Raw genomic sequence first — 18,904 nt, forward strand, 5'->3', positions numbered from 1 at the left:
CCAAGACCATCAGTGTAAACAGCTTCCCTGACAAATGCACAGACACAGCCACTCACTTCCTGCTGGTGGGGGTATGGAAACCTGAGATTTTCCTCAAGGAGGATGCCCATGGACATTTTCATCCACAGTCTGTTTCCTTCACAGCACAGTTATCACATGAGCCTGGCGCACAACCAAATATTTACTTCACTCATTTTAATGGGTTGACAACCACAGCTAAAATATTTATGTCATATGGTGGCCAGTTTCAAAATCCCTACTTCCCACCTAACTGTCCTTTGACCTCAGGACACTTCCTTCTCCATTGTTTCCTGGCCTCCACCTGAACACCTTCCAAAGCAGGGGCCTTGGCTGGGGACCTGCTTTGATAGTTTTTGCAAGCAGACTGTCTCAGACATGATTAATAACAGGGGCTGTGTAGAAGAATTAATTATCTCCTGATAATTCTTCTGTTTCCCTGCTGCTTCATAAACTAGCTTACATTCAAGGGGCAAAAACTAACTTTTCCAGCACCCCAGGATTTCAAATTAAAAGATCTGCAGGAAACTCCATTTCAGCCTATAGGCGTAAAATATCTCTTGTTGTTTTTTAATGGTATCTGTTTTCTGTCTTTGCTCTCACTTGGGTCACAGTCAGCTTTACCTCCTCTTTGAATTGTATTTAAGGAGCATATGAACAACAGCAAACTCCAACACACTGGAGATTTCCTCCATTCCTTTAAATAGAGCCAAACCAGAACATCACCTGCAGCCCAAGAAACTAGCAGTTGGGTCAAATTTTTTGCCCCAGTAAATGTAACAGATATTTCCCAAGGTCTGTCTGCTGCTGTGAGACTCCTCTACTGTTGTGATTCCTGCCAACTTCAGCAGCAACTTCTGCACCTTGTATTCTTATAGAATTCAGCATGGAATGAGTGCATGTCACTGTTAAACCAATTTGTCAAGTAGGTGAACTACATGGGACACAGCAGTTTACATGACAGGCCCAAGCAGGGAGTGGGAGAGCTTATTTTAGCCACTCTCAGTGTCCTCATGGAGCTATATTTCTTCCATCCTCATCCTCACTGGCCTCAGGGAAAATATGCATGAGAAATAATCACTTTTCATTTCATTTCCTTTTTTTTCTGTGCTAGGATTGCCCGGAGCCTAATGTTTGCTGGCAAGAGCACTACCATTATGGCACATTCCCAGCCCTATTGCATTTGTTCTGTATAAGCAAATAATTTCTATGGCCTGCCTTTAATGAATTGAAGTAGGATCTATAATAAAATGGTTTCAATGTTAGTCACGTAGCAGCCACACAGGACATTGTTTCCCAGTTTCCTGACAGTGCGGGGTAAGTTCCACATTCACTGCAAACGCTGGCTTCTGTGTCAGGAGGGAGAACAGGAAGATGTAATACTGCATGCTAATAGAATGCTTGCATGTGCTAGGCACTTGCCACTTGACCGCTTGCACTCCAGAGTCAGCACTTATTCTCACTGTATGCCTGTGAAGGTGACTTAACCGCTTCATATCCCAGCTCCTTTATTTCTGGTTGGGGGCACCAATGATGTCCTTTTAACATTTCATGATACTTCTTAAGATGGATTATATGTAAAGTGTTTAAACTATGTCTGACAAGGAACAAGCACCACACACCACTGATAGACAAAGGAAAGTAACACCATAAAATCTCTCCACTGTGGGAAGCAGACAGGCTATGGTTTTGTATAACTCTATGTGAGACTCATTCTGCAAACAAAGCTGTGAGCCTGTTATAGGTTGCTTGGGTGTAGGCCCTCTGTGAGATCCAAAAACAGAGGACTTGGAGATATCTCCATCAATCTTCAAGGTCTCTAAAGAAGAGACATCATTTCAACCCTCTTTTGTGGATACAGATGTGGCTAAGAGAACCTTTTGACTCTACTAACATGACGGCATTTGATGACAAAGCTGGGACCTGTGGCCAGGCCACTCACTCCCCATGCCCATCACAAGCCTTTCATTATATATATTGTAAAATGAATTTGTTGTGCTCAAAAGTCATAGTTAGGCGCTTGGGATGTGGAGCAGTATAGAGGCCTGGACTGACAAATGCAAGGCCATGAGTTCAATCCCAGCACTTCAAGGAAACAAAACAACAACAACAAAAACCTTAGCACATTCTTTAGAGTGGAAACTCCAGTTCACCTCTGAGTATCTGAGCCAGAATATTTTTACTATCTGGCTCCTAGATCCATTTTTATTAATAAGTAGAGGAGAAGCAACTTGTATTTAATACAAACTCTTCCCTAATTCACTCACCCTTCTGGCCAAAGAAACCCTGACACAGAGAACATTTGAACTAACCAACTCAAAATGTTTGTAGTGTTAGCAATCACCTTGTACACCTCTTAGAAATTATTTGAAATCAAACATGTTGTTAACTTGGGAAATAACACACACATATCACACATTGCTTGTTACCTCTTCCTTTTAAATGCCCTCTGAAATGACAGGGAGACAAATGGTGGGTACGGTTTTCCTGGCTTGCTGACAGTGCATCCAATCATAAAGGTATTACTAAATCCCAGCTTTTTCTAGTTACAAGGGACACATAATTAACATTCAGCCCATCACTTGAAGGGCCATTATGCAAACTTGCATATGGCTCAACTGCACAGTTTGAACAAATATTTATCACAGTCTTAGTATCTGCCTTGCAAAGAGAAAACAAACCAAAAGGTGTCTGTCATTGCTCAGTACCTGATTTTAAAGAAGTGAACTAGACTGTACCCATATTAGACAATGAAGGTCTCTGGAGAAATTCAGCTTGTGTCTCCCAGGAAAGAGGTCAGTTTTAGAAACCTTTGATTAACAGTAAAAGGCAATGCAGAGGAAGTAAGAATTCTGTCTTGTCAAACATCTGAAGGGTTGTCACATAATAGAACAAACTTGACCTCTATTGTTTTGAAAAGCCAAGCTGGAATTCAGATATGGCTAGAATTTCATAATTATTAAGAAATGGCTCTCTACCCAGTCTAAAATAGAACTTTCTTTTAATCAAAAAGGGTAAGTTGGAATTTGACTGTTTGTATATAAGACGTTTATATGTATTTACTTTGCAGATTTTTTGAGTGTATGATTCAGCCCTTCAAATAACATGTTACTTTCAAAATTATCTCCCTCAACTAGCCAGAGGGCCCAGTAGATAAAAAGCTCTTGAGGCATTAGCCTGAAGACATGAGTTTGAACCTCAGATGTCTACATAAAAGCAGAGAGAATCAACTCTGAAACATGTCCTCTGACCTTCACAAGCAGGCCATTGTTTATATGCACCCATGCATATGTGCACAATAAAAATAAATATTTTTAAATTACCACCCTGTGCATTATGAAGTTTTCTGGACTGGCGGCCCTTGACTAGGTCACTTTCAGAGCATCCTTCCAAGAAGAACCTATACAGGAGGTTTCTAAAAGTCACTCTTGCTGAGAGACCCTGAAAGGCCTCACTAATCCTGTGAACTAACTTGGAAAATGGCACCCAGATAAACAGTAAATGTTTCCAGTGTGTTTCTTACTCATGACTCAAGCCAAAGAAAGAATGAACATGCTACATGCCAGGATGTTCTGTGAACTCCCAGACATAGAAAGAAAAGGAATGTGGTACCTGGGTCTGAATGCCAACCCACAGGTCTGTAACACTAGCTGATCGTGGGGCTATGTAAGGTAGCATCTCTATTTCTTCGCTTGTCAGACTACAATGTCGATAAAGACTTCAGAAGATTACCGTAGGAATTTAGATTTTATGCAAGTCTTTAACATGGTTGTAGGCTCTCCACACATGTAGAGGCCATTACTACTTCTGTGGTCCTTGGTGTAACTGGTGCTCCAGAGACATTCTTCTCTCTGTGTCCTCTTCATCCTGAGGAGCTCTTCCTCTGTAGCCTCCATTCATTCTTTCTGCCCTCTGCATTTAAAAACCACTGTGCATAAAATGCATTTCAATTATCCCAACGATTTCCAGCTCCATATAATCCTCTTTAAAGGACTTTGCCAAATGATATGTGATAGCATTTTTATATACAGATGAAGATTGGTAGACAAAACTGTTTGTAAAGTGAGTTTAATCACCAAAGAAATTAAAGACAATATTGATTTTTTTCAGTGCTTTCATAAGTATGCAAACTAGTGAAGATTTATAGACGTTTCTTTTTAAAATTTAGGGTCAAGATTGTTGGGTTTGCGGTAAACACATTACCAAGAGACATTATTGAAGCAGACAGGAAGAGACCTTCGACCTGCTTGCTAATTCTCCAGTGTTGGAAAATGAGTTTACTGCTGTCTCTGTTTTCTGGTCTTTTCCTTAAAAAATCATTATTACATTTTATTCATTCATTTATTCATCTATCTATTGTGTGTTTACCAAAGTACACATGTAGAGGGAAAAGACAACTTGTAAGAATCCATTCTTCCCTTTCTTCATATGGGTCTCAGGGATCACACTCAAGTCATTACCTTGGTGGCAGGCACCTTTACCATCTGAGCCCTTTCACTGGTCCATGTTATCTGATCTTTAAATTTTGGGTATAATAAGGATTCATTAAGTAAAAATACTTTTATGAATGAGTAAAAAGTGCTTAAAATAGTGCTGGATACTCAGTGAGAATATGACGAGTGGTGACCATGGTGACTGCTGTAAGAGAGCCTTATAGCAGAGACATGGCACAAAATTATAAACAAAAACAGTCAGAATAGTAGATGGCAGACATGGAAACACCCCTCTCACTGGAGCATTCAAACTTATCCTAAACTGAAAGTTCTTTGTTCTGGACCTGAAGAAATTTGCAATCATGCTCGAAGAGACTTGGCAGACATGAACAGCCATCTGCTAAGGTAAACCCCTGGGATCTATCATCACATCCAACATGGACCACTTTTAAAGTCATCTTTTAGAATTTATGAGGTATCATATGTGTTTCCCTAAACCATATACATATGTGTGTAAGTATGTGCTCATGTGGTATGTGCATATATTTTTATATGTGTATACATACGCAAGCTATGTCCTCAGCCTCCAAATTATAATTTTATATTACATAGTTTTGCAACATAAAAATTATGAATTTGTGGTTACAGCAAAGTACAATGTCGCACATTTGTGAAAATGAAGAAAATGATAGATGAATGAACTTAAATGTCCTGGGTTTAAGCCTAGGTCCACTAGCATTTCACAGGCCTGTCTCTTGTCTCCTGACCCTGCTTTTCTAGCTACTGAAAAAAATGCAAATTAATTAATTCCCCAAGTTCACTCATCCAATATCAGGACTATTGTCATGAGATTAGCCAAGTTTTACTCATGAAAAACATGAGAAGAGCAAACCACTGGTCCCTTGCAGTTTTCATACTCAGACATGTGATAGATGAAGAGGACAAAAAAAGGAAGACAGATTGCACTTGTGAAGTGTTACAATTTGCAATTTCTGCATTTTTTCTTTTTAGTTAGTGGTTTGAGAGTGGAGCAGATATTCCTCAATGGAGGAACCCTCTATCTCAAAGTCCATGCTTTGTCCAGCCTCAGACAGAAGCAATGAGAGACAAAGTCGATGATTTGACTATCCTCAAACAAAAACAATGAGAGACAAGAACACAGTCAGCACTTTGAGCATCCTCAGACAAAAACAGTGAGAGACAAGGACAAAGTCAATGCTTTATTCAACGTGAGACAGAAACTAGGAGACACACAAAGGATGTTGGAAGCTGAGTTATCCTCATCAGTGCACACGAAGGGCAAGGCAGCATGCTTCGAGGTCAGCCATCTTACAGGAAAGAGGCACAGCACATCTGACAGGAAAGGTGGGAGTTTCCACAGCATGAAGCCAGCCGGGTGTCCCACACAAGGACAAAACAAACAAACAAACATGTTTGCTCCTATGCCTTCTCCCACTTATTTTTTTCTCAATTGTCATTTTGTCACTTTAAATTTACTGTCTCAACTGAATCAGAACATCCTTGCAGGCTGTTAATGACCTTCATAAATCTGGTAAATTAGTTATCTTTTCTACCAAGTTTCTTCTTCAATGATTTTATGATCAATTAATTGGTCTCTCATCGAAGAAAGAAAGTGGTATCCCAATTTATTCTGTGTAAACTAACGGAAGTCCAAGGGCTCCCCTTACTCAGCAGCTGTTCAACCCTTCCCAAGCCTCATGACTCCCTCAGTCTAAAATGACAAACATCCACAAATCTCTGGAACCAAAGCAGAATGAAGATTTTCTCTGAGGGTTGGGTCTTAGGATGGCTTCTTGTGTGACATGCAAGCCTCAGCAGTTGGGATAGGAAGCAGGTGAGAAGGAAGGACAAACATCTCAGCCCAGATAGGGAACCAACAACAGAAAAAAGTAATGATACCACTCAAGTCTAACTTGGTGAACCAATGAATTTTACTTGTTTTCCTTACAGGAGCATGGGTAAAATATAGCTTATCAGAACAAAAAAAATTATTCAAAGACAGCTGCATCACCAAAAAATCTCACTATGAATGCTGAGACCCTGGAGCTTTCACACAGCTCAAAATGTCAGAAAGTGTCTTCTCCAGGGGCCCCAGCTGGCCTGATCTTTGTCCAGGTATTTCAGCTGCTCTCTGTTTTCTAGACAGCTCAGCTTGTCCATCTCTCAATTGGCATGGTTGGTCTCTGCCTTTTCTAGACAACACAGCCAATCTGAACTTCTTCCAAGCAGATAGGCTGGCCTGAGGAGTCTCTCAGCAGTCCTTATTGCCTATATGAGCTTGGGGAGGGAGGGGCTTAGTGCATCTGTTCAGTTCCAGGAACTACCTAAATCTCCTGCAATGTCTTAAGGAGCCTCCCTATAGCAGGAAATGTTTCATTTTTCCTTGGAACATCCTGAACCTTACAGGGTGGCCATGATGATGGGATATGGCAACTGAGAGGAAATTGCTATGCAACAGAAAGACTGTCTTATTCTGATCACAGATTGTCAATATGAAAGATACTGGGAAGAACCAGGTGTAGTTTGGGGCCAGGGCTTTCCTCTATCAAGTTAGTACTCCAATCTTCCGAGTATAATATTGCATGTCCTAGACCTACAAGGAGATCCAGGTGTCTTCACAAGTGGGATGATAACATAGTAGTGAGAGGTATATTTTATTTTTCTGAAGTCTTGAGATATCCATGTCAGTGTCTCTTCAAAAGTACATGCAGGTGGTTCCTGTCACCTCTCTCTGCCCCAGGAACACTCATGATCCCCAGAGTTGAGGTTTTAGTGTAGAATGCCTTCCATAAGTTCATGTTTTTGAGCACTTGGTCCCCAGCCAGTGGCACTACTTGGAAGGTTGTGGAACCTTTAGGAGATGGAGCTTCCCTGGAGGAGTTGGATTGTGGGAGGCAGCTGTTGAGGTTTAGTAGCTTAGTCTCATTCACTTTCATTTCTCTCCTTTCCAGTCCACCAGGGATGAAGATACAGAGACCTGACATGAAGCACCTGCCACCACACCTTCACAACCACAATCAGCTATGTCCCCACCACACCTTCACAACCATGATCAGCCACATCCCCTCAAACTTCCAGCCAAAATAAAACCCTTCCTCCCCAAAGCTGATTATTCTCAGGTGTTCGGTCATAACCACAGAGAAAACAGCTCATATTCCTCGGAGGAGAATTAATCCTCCAACCGCACAGCCAGCTTACATGTTGCTTATCAGTTCTCTTCAGATGGAAGACACTTGACACTTTTATATATAAAGGGAAATTGTTCCCCGGGACAAGAGGGAGTCTCTGCAACTCACTCTCCACAGAAAGTCCTTCCTGCTCTTCATCAGCCTCGCAGCTTCCTCAGAAATACTGCTTACCTCACCATGAGTCCCAGAAAGCAGTCATGCTTGAAATGCAAACATTCAGTTCTACATGGCTTAAGGAACAAAAGGCTCCAAAGTAAAAAGACAATGACATAATAAAGAAAGTGTACATGACATCACCCCAGTTTCATAAATGGGCCTTGCTGTTCCAAAGTTTTTGGCATGCCATTTGTGTTGTCTAAACTGCCTTTCTCCCCCCTTTCTTTGCTTGTCAAACTCTTTATTCATCTTCAGTACCCAACTCAAGTGTTAACTTTCTTTATGATGCTTCTGTCAGCTTGTAACCCATGACTGAGGGTTGTTCTTGTAACACATGCAAATCTTGGTGTGCAGAGATAGGTAACCATGTAGAAGGGAGGGCTTTTAGGCTGAAGAGATAAGTAACCATGTAGAAGGGAGGGCTTTTATGCTGAAGAGATAGGTAACCATGGAGAAAGGAGGGCTTTTAGGCTGAAGAGATAGGTAACCATGGAGAAAGGAGGGCTTTTAGGCTGAAGAGATAGGTAACCATGTAGAAAGGAGGGCTTTTAGGCTGAAGAGATAGGTAACCATGTAGAAGGGAGGGCTTTTAGACTGAAGAGATAGGTAACCATGTAGAAGGGAGGGCTTTTAGGCTGAAGAGATAGGTAACCATGTAGAAGGGAGGGCTTTTAAGCTGAAGAGATGGCTCAACAGTTAAAAGCACTTGCTGTTCTTCCAGAGGGCTAGAGTTCAATTCCAGGCATCATGTTAGGTGCCCCCATTGGCTATAACTCCAGATCCAGGGTATCCAGCATCCCTTTCTGGCCTCAGCATGTACATACACACACACACACACACACACACACACACACACACACACACACTGAAATAAAATTTTATTGAAAAATGAGGCATTGTTACCCACCTTATTGGCTTCATGGGACTCTGCAGAATCTCCACCTTGATGTTTGGGTCCCAAGACATCTGTGAAGGCAGAAAATGTGCACGCTTATTCCTTCCTAGAGGTGCACGGCATGTTTAAGACAGTACAGATGAGCATGTCACTCAGCAATCCAGTTGGAGGAGGAAGCAGACTGTGCAAACACACACAATTAGAAAGCCAAATTATACATCACTTGGGATTTGTAAAGGGAACCATTGTCAATCATTGCCCTCCTTCCCCAACAAGATGGTAATAAATCTCCACACAGCCTCGACGTGCTTGGGGAATATCCTGCAGGATGTACAATTGGCATTAATTAGGAGAGCTGCTCTTGCTGTATTTTTACACCTGAAAATGATCCTGGGAGCCACATCCTCCTCTCTTACAGTCAGACCTCTTGTCGACTCTGATAACTGAACATAAACAGAAGCTTCCATTTTCTGCCCATGAATACTAATGAGCCCCATCATTGTTTCCAAAGTCACTGCAGAATCTCGTGGTGCTTTTTTTCCCTGACCTGTGCTTTGACAGGATAATTTTGCAGCCTGGGAAAAGAGCAGTCTATCTCTATCAATGTGCAGCCTTTAATGTATCACGAAAGTAAGCAAGCAGCATCCCAGGGAAGAGGATCAAGGATCTGTGCATCTTCTGGGGTGCAAGGCAATGCAACCTGAGGTGACAGGGCAAAGTTATGGGAGGGTATGACCAATGTCACCCCAGGTGGGTTAATGCCACTGGAGACCATTAAGAAGTGCAGCAGGACAATAGGAAACACCACAGTTGCTGAGCACCAGAGTGAGATTATAGGATTCCCCTTCAGGCCATCAGCATCGGGCCCTGCTGTGTTGATATAGAGAACTGAAGGCCAGACTTCAACCTCAGTGGAGGTAATCACCTTTGGCTCCTTTCGTTGTCCTGCTGCTTCTACTGAAGCCTGGGGTGAGGCAGGTCACAGGCTTCTACTGCGGTGCACTGTGCTGCCTGCTCCACCTCTTTGCAGTCCCCAAGAGCACATTACTGTTCCAGATGAAAGGTCTCCTCATAGTCCTGGTAGTTGGTGGCACAATATGGTCATTATCCAGCACAGCCGTGGACAAAGAAGCTTGCTGATGTGCAGAGTCTCAGGAAGTGTCATCTCTAGCAGGAGGGGCCCCATTCTGCTTCAATGGAAAGCATTTTATTTCCTTTTACTGAAAATACGTATTTTGTTACATAATATATCCTGATTATGGTTTTCCCTCCAACACCTCCTCATTGTTCCTTTCCACCTCCCCCAAAACAAGCAGGATTATAAGGGATAATAATAAAATAAGATATACTAAGATAAAAACCAACTCATTGGAACTGGACAAAACAAACAATCAGAAGGAAAAGAGCCCAAGAGAAGGCACAGGAATCAGAGACCCTTTTGCACACTCAGGAATCCCATAAAAACACAACTGGAAACCATAATACTGAGGACCTGCTGCAGACCCGTGCAAGCCCTGCACATGCTACCTCAATCTCTAGGAGTTCATTTGAGCTTTGATCATGTTGACTTAGAAGATGTTGTTTTCTTGGTATCCTCTAGCCCCTTTGGCGCTTATATTCTTTTCACTTCCCTTCCATTGGGTTCTCTGGACCCTGAGGGGAAGGATTGATGAAGACATCACTTTGGGCATTAAGTGTTCTAAGATCTCTCACTGTCTAAATAATGTCTTGCTGTCTATCTCTACTCATTCCTATTTGCTGCAGGAGGAAGTTTCTCTGCTGATGTTGAGCAAGACTCTGATCTATGAGTGTAGCAGAATGTTATTAGGAGTCATTCCATTGCTACATTGTTTTTGGACCCTGGGCTATCTAGTCCCTGGTTCTTGGTCACACAAGTAGTGTTAGGTATGGGTTCCATCTCATAGAGTGGGCCTTAAGCCAAGTCAGATATTGGTTGGTTACTCCCACTTGTGCTACCTTTGCCCTAGTGTATCTTGCAGACAGAACAGCATTGTAGATCAAAGGGTTTGTGGCAGGGTTGCTGTTCACATTTCTTTTTTTGGTAGCATGCAGAGTAACTTCCTGTACCAGAGATGCTAGAGATCAGTGGTGAAGGCCCTATATAGGCACTTGTCCATGTTCAATGAGTTGTGTAGGTCTTGGCATCAGCAATGGGGCCTTGGTGTCAGTTTGTAGAGAACAACCTGCAGTATTGGAAACAGCAGCCTGAGTTGTTTGGGGATTCCCATGTGACCCCTTTAGCCAATAGTTCAATTAGATGTAACCCTATCCTAGTGTAGGAAGATTCATTTGGTGATAAGAAATGCCCACTTGGGGCTCTTTCTCCCCCATTGTTTGGTGATTTCACTTAGATCACCCTGATATGTTTATATATTTTAAGAAGTTTCTACTATATTAGTTTTCCATTCTGCCCTTCAAATGGTCCTTAATTTTTAAGCTCCATATTCCTTGCCTCAATTCCCTCCTCTCTCCCCCTCCCAACTTGATCCTGCCATTCTAGACCCCATCCATCCTTAACTATCTATTCCATTTCCATTTCCTAAGGAGATATATCTGTACCCATTAGTCCCTTACTCTATACCTTACTTCTGTGGCTCTATGGGTTGTAGCTTAGTTATCACTGACAACTAATATCTACATATAAGCAAATACCATACTTTTCTTTGTGAGTCTGGGTCATATCATCCATCGTGATTTTTTTCTAGTTCCATCCATTTATCTGTGAACTTCATTTGTACTTTCTTAAAAATCCAGTCTTCTGTCTGTTGAGGGTCATCTAGGTTGTTCCCAATTTCTGGCTACTATGAAAAGAGCAGCAATGAACAAGGTTGATCAAGTGTCTCTATGGTAGGATGAAGTGTCCTTTGAGTATGTGCCCAAGAGTGGTATGATGGGGGAGGTCCTTCTGTGTATATGTTTGTCTTATTGGTTAATAAACAAATTAATGTTGACCAATAGGAAAGCAAGATAGGTGGGACTAGGAGTCAAGGAGGGAAATGTAGTAATGAGATCCAGGCAGGAAGTGACATAGCAGGCAGACTCAGAATACAAGCAGGGACAAGAAGGAAATCATCCCCTTGCTCTCCCTCTTCCTCCTGCTCTCTGCTCTGGAGCCTCCATGTGATTCTGGCAAGATAGGTTGCATTCTGCCAGCATCCTCCCTAAGATAAGTCTTATGATTATGGTTGATAATTAAGACTGAGCTAACAGATAAGAAATCCTAGTCATTGGCCAAGCAGCATTTGAAACTAATATAAATCTCTCTGTGTTATTTGGGGTCCTAACGAGGCAGGCAGAACTCGGGCAGCCGGCAGAAAGACTTATCATTACGGTGGTATAGCTGAATCTTGAGATGATTCAATTTCCATCTTCTTGAAGAGCTACCGACTGATTTCCATAGTGGCTGTACAAGTTTGCAGTTCCAGCAACAATGGGTGAGTGTTCTCCTTCCTATCCTTACCAGCATTGTTTTATTGATCTTAGCCTTTCTGACTGGTGTAAGATGAAATCTCAAAGTAGTTTTGAATTGCAGTTCCTCAAAGACTAAGGATGTTGAACATTTCTTTAAATATTTCTCAGCTATTTCAGTTTCCTCTATTGAGAATTCTCTCTTTATGTCTGTCTTCTGTACCTCATTTTTAAAATTGGGTTATTTATTTTCTTGATATCTAGTTTTTTTATTTTTTGATGTTAGCCCTCTATTAGTTGCATAATTGGAATCTTTTCCCATTCTGTAGGCTGCTGCTTTTTCTGAATGATGGCGTACTTTGCCGTGCAGAAACTTTTCAGTTTCATGAGGTCCCATTTATTAATTGTTGATCTCAATGCTTGCACTAAGTGTTCTGCTCAGAAAGTCTTTCCTGTGCCAATGTGTTCAAAGCTATTCCCCCCTTTTGTCTTCCATTGGGTTCAGTGTATCTGGTTTTATATTGAGGTTTTCATTCACTTGCACTTGAGTTTTATGCAAAGTGATAAGTATGATTCTATTTGAATTCTTCAATTAGACCAGCATCATTTATTACTGTATTCAGTTTGACACGAAGTTTTGAAAAGAGAGTGTGCTATCAATGGCCTTTGGAGATAGCTGTGAATGCAGCATGAACAGTGGTAGGATATAGACCCAGCAACCCCCTAGCCCCCCAATTACACAATGACTGTATTAGTTTCTAGTGGTTTGGGCCCAGGCTGCCTTTACTGTAAAGAAAGGTGACTGAGAGATACTCCCCAGGGCTTTGTGGTCTTGGAGAAGATTTTGGCCTAAAGCCAGCATGCAGTGAACAATAGCATTGGCATCATTCATGGTATTACTCCCACTTCTTTCCCTGGACATATCTATTCAGCCAGCCTCCTTCTATTTTGCTGCTAGGGATTTTGCTGATTGCTTGTGAGCCTCTCCAGTGACAACCCTAGAATTGTGGTACTACTGGACACTTCCACCCATTAGTCTTCTTATGAGAATAGACAGCAATAGAGTCCTCACTCTCACTTTCCTGAAATGTCACAGAGACTACCCATTATCTCAATGATAGTAGTGATAACTTAGGCTGCAGTGTCAGCCAAGTTTTGGTGTGGGGTATGAAACCTTCAGATATTACTCTGTTCTAAAGAATGTTTTGCACACACCTTTCTGAGCTCTCCTTGGTGAGATCTGTGTTCCTACCGCTGTGATTAGATTCATTAGGCAAGAAACAATGACCTCACTTCTTGTGATGTTTAATTTGTCTGTATGGGTAATTTCCCTAAGTGGTTTTATTACCTGGTGGAATATTGCGTCTTTTTGGAAGACTGATAAGATCCGTGAGACCACCCGTCTTCTCAGTGCCTTTCCGCTCTCTGGGTCTCTAATGGTTCTCATTATTTCTTCCCTTGTGATATACTCCTCTAATTTTTCTTTATTGCTCTGTGGCTAGTGGTGCATTGCTGTTTGGTAAAGAAATTGTGAAGCTTGTTATACCCTAAAGGTTTTCATTCTGATTTATATTCATTTTTATGAAGTGTTACAAAAGCAAAATGAATTTAAAAATCTGACAAGTTGAAGCATTCTAAGGCCATCATGCTAAAGCTGGAGCTAGTCCAATATTCCATTTAAACAAGCAGAAAATAAAGTGAGCAAACATTTCCATGTCCCATTAATAAAATAACCAATGGGTTTGCTTTGTCCTAAATAATGATTTTAACCTTCAGACTTTACAGTGTGACTCACTATAGATGTCCTTCCTGGCTCAGTGACATGGACCAATCAAAGGAAATTCCATAAAGCATAAGCCCGTTTAATAGCTATTCTCTAATGACAGTCTAGTAGCCATCTAAGTACTACATTTCCCAGATGTCTTTGCTGCTAAAGAATAGCCATATGGCCTACTTTGTCCAACTGGAAATAGCTAGAAAATACTTCTGGGAAAGCTAGGGTTGGCATTTTTGCTCATAGTTTGAGATCATCCTGGGCAACATAGTAAGGCTCCTATGTTCCAAAATGAAGAAAGACAAGTAGATTATTAACCATTGCTGACAAACAAAAGATCTTCCTTTACAGATTGGAATACACACTAAGGTAATTCCACTTAAATTGATCTTTAAACTATACCTGACTATAGATTTCATTGGTCTTGCTTTTTCAGGAAATAGTGCTTAGTATAATTTCAAATACAAAGTCTAGTCAACTGTAATTGCCATTGTTTTCAATCTGTGAAAGAATAAGAGGAAATTCCAAGGACTGATGTTATAGGGAGCCCACCAGAGATGAGCAGACAAAGTTTATAAGCAATTGAACATCTTTATTCCAGCCAGCTTGAACTACTTTCAGGTATTCAGGACCCAAGTGTCACAAAAGTGCTTAGGGTAAGGGGTTTAAAAAGAAAACACAAACAAACAAACAAACAAAAAACTCACATCTTGATATCTTATTTAACAGCTACAGGAAGGTTTTTATGCAAGAAAGCAATTTAACAAAAGCTAAGTTAGCTGGGGCATCCTGACATTGGATTCCTATAATAGAGTTAGGTGATTTCCTGAGGGATTCTCCATCAAGGACATCAAATTCCAGTTAAACCCAAAATGGCTTCAGCAAGAATACAAGATGGAGGAACCTCTGCACTCTCTTGCCCTGTCACACAGATACCCAATTCTTCCACCTCAGCCTCCTAAGCTATTATTGGCATATCCTACAGTGTCCAATTTGGAATTGGCTTCTTAACTTCCATTTTAAATTTTGTATCAGTAGGCTACAGAAATATAACTGACTTGTGCATATTGAGCTATTAATATGGAACATGACATTAATCAATTTTCAAATAGTAAACCAACCCGAATGGGAAGGTCATCTGAGTTCAGAAAAACCTGTCAGTAAGCACATACCAAACATCAATAAAACAACCCTTTCCTGGAACCCTCCCAGCGAAAACCAATCCAAACACAATTGCCCTGCATTCACTATACCTACAGAATACATTCTGGAAAGCAAGACAGAAGGACACATCCAGACCTAGGGCACACTGACCAGCCCAGGCTCTACAGCCATGTTCCAACATCCAACAAGAACAAACATACCCCACAAACAATGTAAATGTGTAACACAGGAGGTGTGAAGTCACATCCAAGAACAGTCCACGGAGCAAAATGCAGCTGAGGAGAAAGGCCCTCTGCCTCTCTCACAATTCCCCAAGGCATTGCTCACTATGGGTCACACTTTTGATTGTGTTCCAACAACCTTTGGTCCTGTGTATCTGTGGCCTGCACAGTCTGTGTTAATGATAAGCTGAGGTTGTTCCAAAATGATAATTCTGTAGTAATCATATCATATTTGCTGCTCTTTCCACTCCTGAGTTTACCAGTGAGTGTAATCCTCTCAAGATGTTCCTGAATCCAGTTTGGTCTGTCTTGTTGAATGTTTTCACATCACATCTGTCTTCTGATGATTAAAAAATTACTTTTATTCATGATGTTTTCGTATGGTAGAGAGGGGGCCTTGCTACAGTGGAGTGTGGAGATTAAAGGACAACTTGCAGAAATCAGTTCTTTCTACTATCTGAGTCCTGGGTCCTTAAACTTGTATGGTAAGCACTTTTAAGTGCTGAGCCATTTTGCTGACTCTGGTGTGTACAATCTTAGCATCTTCCCACCAGTCCCAAATTCCTTGACTACAATGAAAGCACATGACTTGCCTTTAATAGATACAACACACAAAGATGAATGACTACGAGATTATATAAGCACATGCTGCAGCCACAAGATTGCAACTCTTATCTTTTTGGAGTCTCTCTAGCTCTTACTGGCTTTGAAGAAAAAGGGACACAAGGCACGGAAATGCTGCCAGCTTCTAGCAGCTAAAAGCTCTTGCAACCACCAACTGATGAGTGTCTGACACTTGTAATCCACACCATACAGAGCTGTCAAAGCCCTAAGTGAGGTTACAGGAAAATCATCCCAGAGAGAACTGCAGGGTTATAGTGGCCTCAGAGACCAAGTTGGGAAATTTTTCCATTTTTCTGGAAAAACTTGATTTATTGGGGGGTGCTTTTTATTTTATTTTTATAAATAATATTATAAATTTTTATAATTTATTATTATAAATATAATAACTTTATATTATAAATTTATATTGTAAAATTATAAAAATAAATTATTTTTATAAATAATATTATTTATAAATAATATAAAAATAATATTATTTTATTAATAAAAATTTTCATTTATTTTACATCCTGACTGCAGTTCCCCTTCCCTCCTTTCCTCCTGTACCTCTTCCCCCCATTCTCTCCCCCTCTGTTTCTGTTCTAAAAGGGACAGGCTTCTCATGAGTGTCAACAAAGCATGGCATGAGACTAAGCTCTTCCCTTTGTATTAAAGCTGGGTAAGGAAACCCAGTATGGGGAATAGGTTCCCAAAAGCCAGGTCAAGCATTAGGGACAGGCCCTGACTCCACTGCTAGGAGTCCCAAAAACAGAGCAAGCTACACAATTGTCACACATACATAGCAGGCTCCCTGGCTGTTGGTCCAGAGTCTCTGAGCCCCTTTAAAGCTGTGATGTAATTCACCAAACACCACCTAGTCCTGATCTTAGCTTTGTGGAAATACCTGAGGGGAGGAATTCCATTCCTTATATTTCTTTGTTTTTGAAGCAGTCTTTTAATTGGCCTCCAAATCCCAGTCCTTCTTCCTTGGCATTAGAATGTCAGACATACACCATCATGCCTAGTTAGTGTCTATAGATGCTTGCTGTTGTCATGGTTTCATGAATTTAATCCTTTTTACTTAAGACAACTTCAACTACTTGTTATTTCTGGGAATTTGTCTGTTCTACCTAAGTTGTCAAATTTATTGACATAAAGCAACTTATGACATTCCTTTATAAGGTACTTCATTTCTGTGAGGCCTGGTGGCCTGGCTTTCCTGTTTTGGGAATTGTGCCTTCTGTTTATTATCCCAACAATCCAAGGATGATGAACTTTATTAACATTTTCTGAGAACCAATGTTTGATTTCACGGTTTTCTACATTTAAGTTTTTTTCATTGATTTCTAATCAGATTGCTTTTGTTTTTTTGTTTTTTTTATTTTTTACCCTTTTGTATACTTTGGATTTTATTTGCTCTTTTTCTCTAGTTTCCTAAGCTTTGGGTTGTTAATTTGAGGCCTTTACTTTTAACGTGAGTCTGTGAATGTGGAAGTGTCTATCTAGGCAGTACTTCAGTTACATTCCATAAAATGTTACCTTTTCGTTTTAATTTAGTATGTATTTTATAATTCCCTCGTGGTTTCTTCTTTTGCCTGATGGATTGTTTAAAATGAAATTGTTAAACTTGTAAATAGTTCCGGATTTCACTTTGTGGTAAACAATGAGTGGCCAGCCTTTGTATCTAAGTGCCTTCAATCAGCAAGTATTGCACCCCTCGTTGATAGATCTGGGGGGGGGCGGGGTTGAAATTGAAGCAGTGGGTCTGGTAAGATGACTTGGTTAGTAAAGTGTTTGCCACGTAAGTATGAGGTAGATCAGTTTGTATCCCCAGCACTCATGTAAATGTTATGTAGTTATGCATGTCTGAGGTGCACATCTGAGGTGCACATTTAAGTTGTACATCTATCTGTGATGATGCACATCCATGGTGATGCACATCTGCGGTGCCCACCTGTGACGATGTACATCTGTGATGATGCCCATCTGTGATGATGTACATCTGTGATGATGTACAACTGTGGTGCACATCTGTGATGATGTACAACTGTGATGATGTACATCTGTTATGCACATCTGTGATGATGTACATCTGTGGTGCGCATCTGTGATGATGTACATCTGTGATGATGCACATCTGTGATGATGTACATCTGTGATGATGTACATCTTTGATGCACATCTGTGATGATGTACATCTGTGATGATGTACATCTGTGGTGATGCACATCTGTGGTGATGCACATCTGTGGTGCACATCTGTGATGATGCACATCTGTGGTGCACATCTGTGATGAACATCTGTGATGATGTACATCTGTGGTGCACATCTGTGATGATGTACATCTGTGATGATGCCCATCTGTGATGATGCACATCTGTGATGATGCGCATCTGTGGCGATGCCCATCTGTGATGATGCACATCTGTGATGATGTACTTCTGTGATGATGTACATCTGTGATGATGCCCATCTGTGATGATGTACATCTGTGATTATGTAAATCTGTGATGATGTACATCTGTGGTGCACATCTGTGATGATGCCCATCCGTGATGATGCATATCTGTAACACCTGCATTGCAGAGGCATAGAAAGGTGGATTCTTGGATGTAACCAGGCAGGAGGCATAGGCAGGGCTATCAGCCTAGGAGAATGTGGTGAAGAGGAAGGCAGAGAGTGAGTCTCAGGAGAGACGCCATGTAGCTACCAGGAAGGTGGGATGCCTAGTCATTCTCTGGCAAGCCAAGACTATGTGGAGATACACATGGGTTAATAATTAGGAGAGTGCTAGCCAGTAAAAAGGATGAGTCATTGGCCAAACAATTTATAGTTAATATAAGCCTCTGTGTTTTTGTTTTGTGTGTGTGTGTGTGTGTGTGTGTGTGTGTGTGTGTGTGTGTGTGTGTGTGTGTAAACAACTGTGGGGCTGGCCAGGACAGAAACCTCCATCTACACTGCTCAGTGTTTATTCTGCACCATGGCCCTTGAGGAATGAAAA

This window comes from Cricetulus griseus, chromosome 4 (genome assembly GCF_003668045.3).
Source record: "Cricetulus griseus strain 17A/GY chromosome 4, alternate assembly CriGri-PICRH-1.0, whole genome shotgun sequence".
NCBI classification, from domain to species: Eukaryota; Metazoa; Chordata; class Mammalia; order Rodentia; family Cricetidae; genus Cricetulus; species Cricetulus griseus.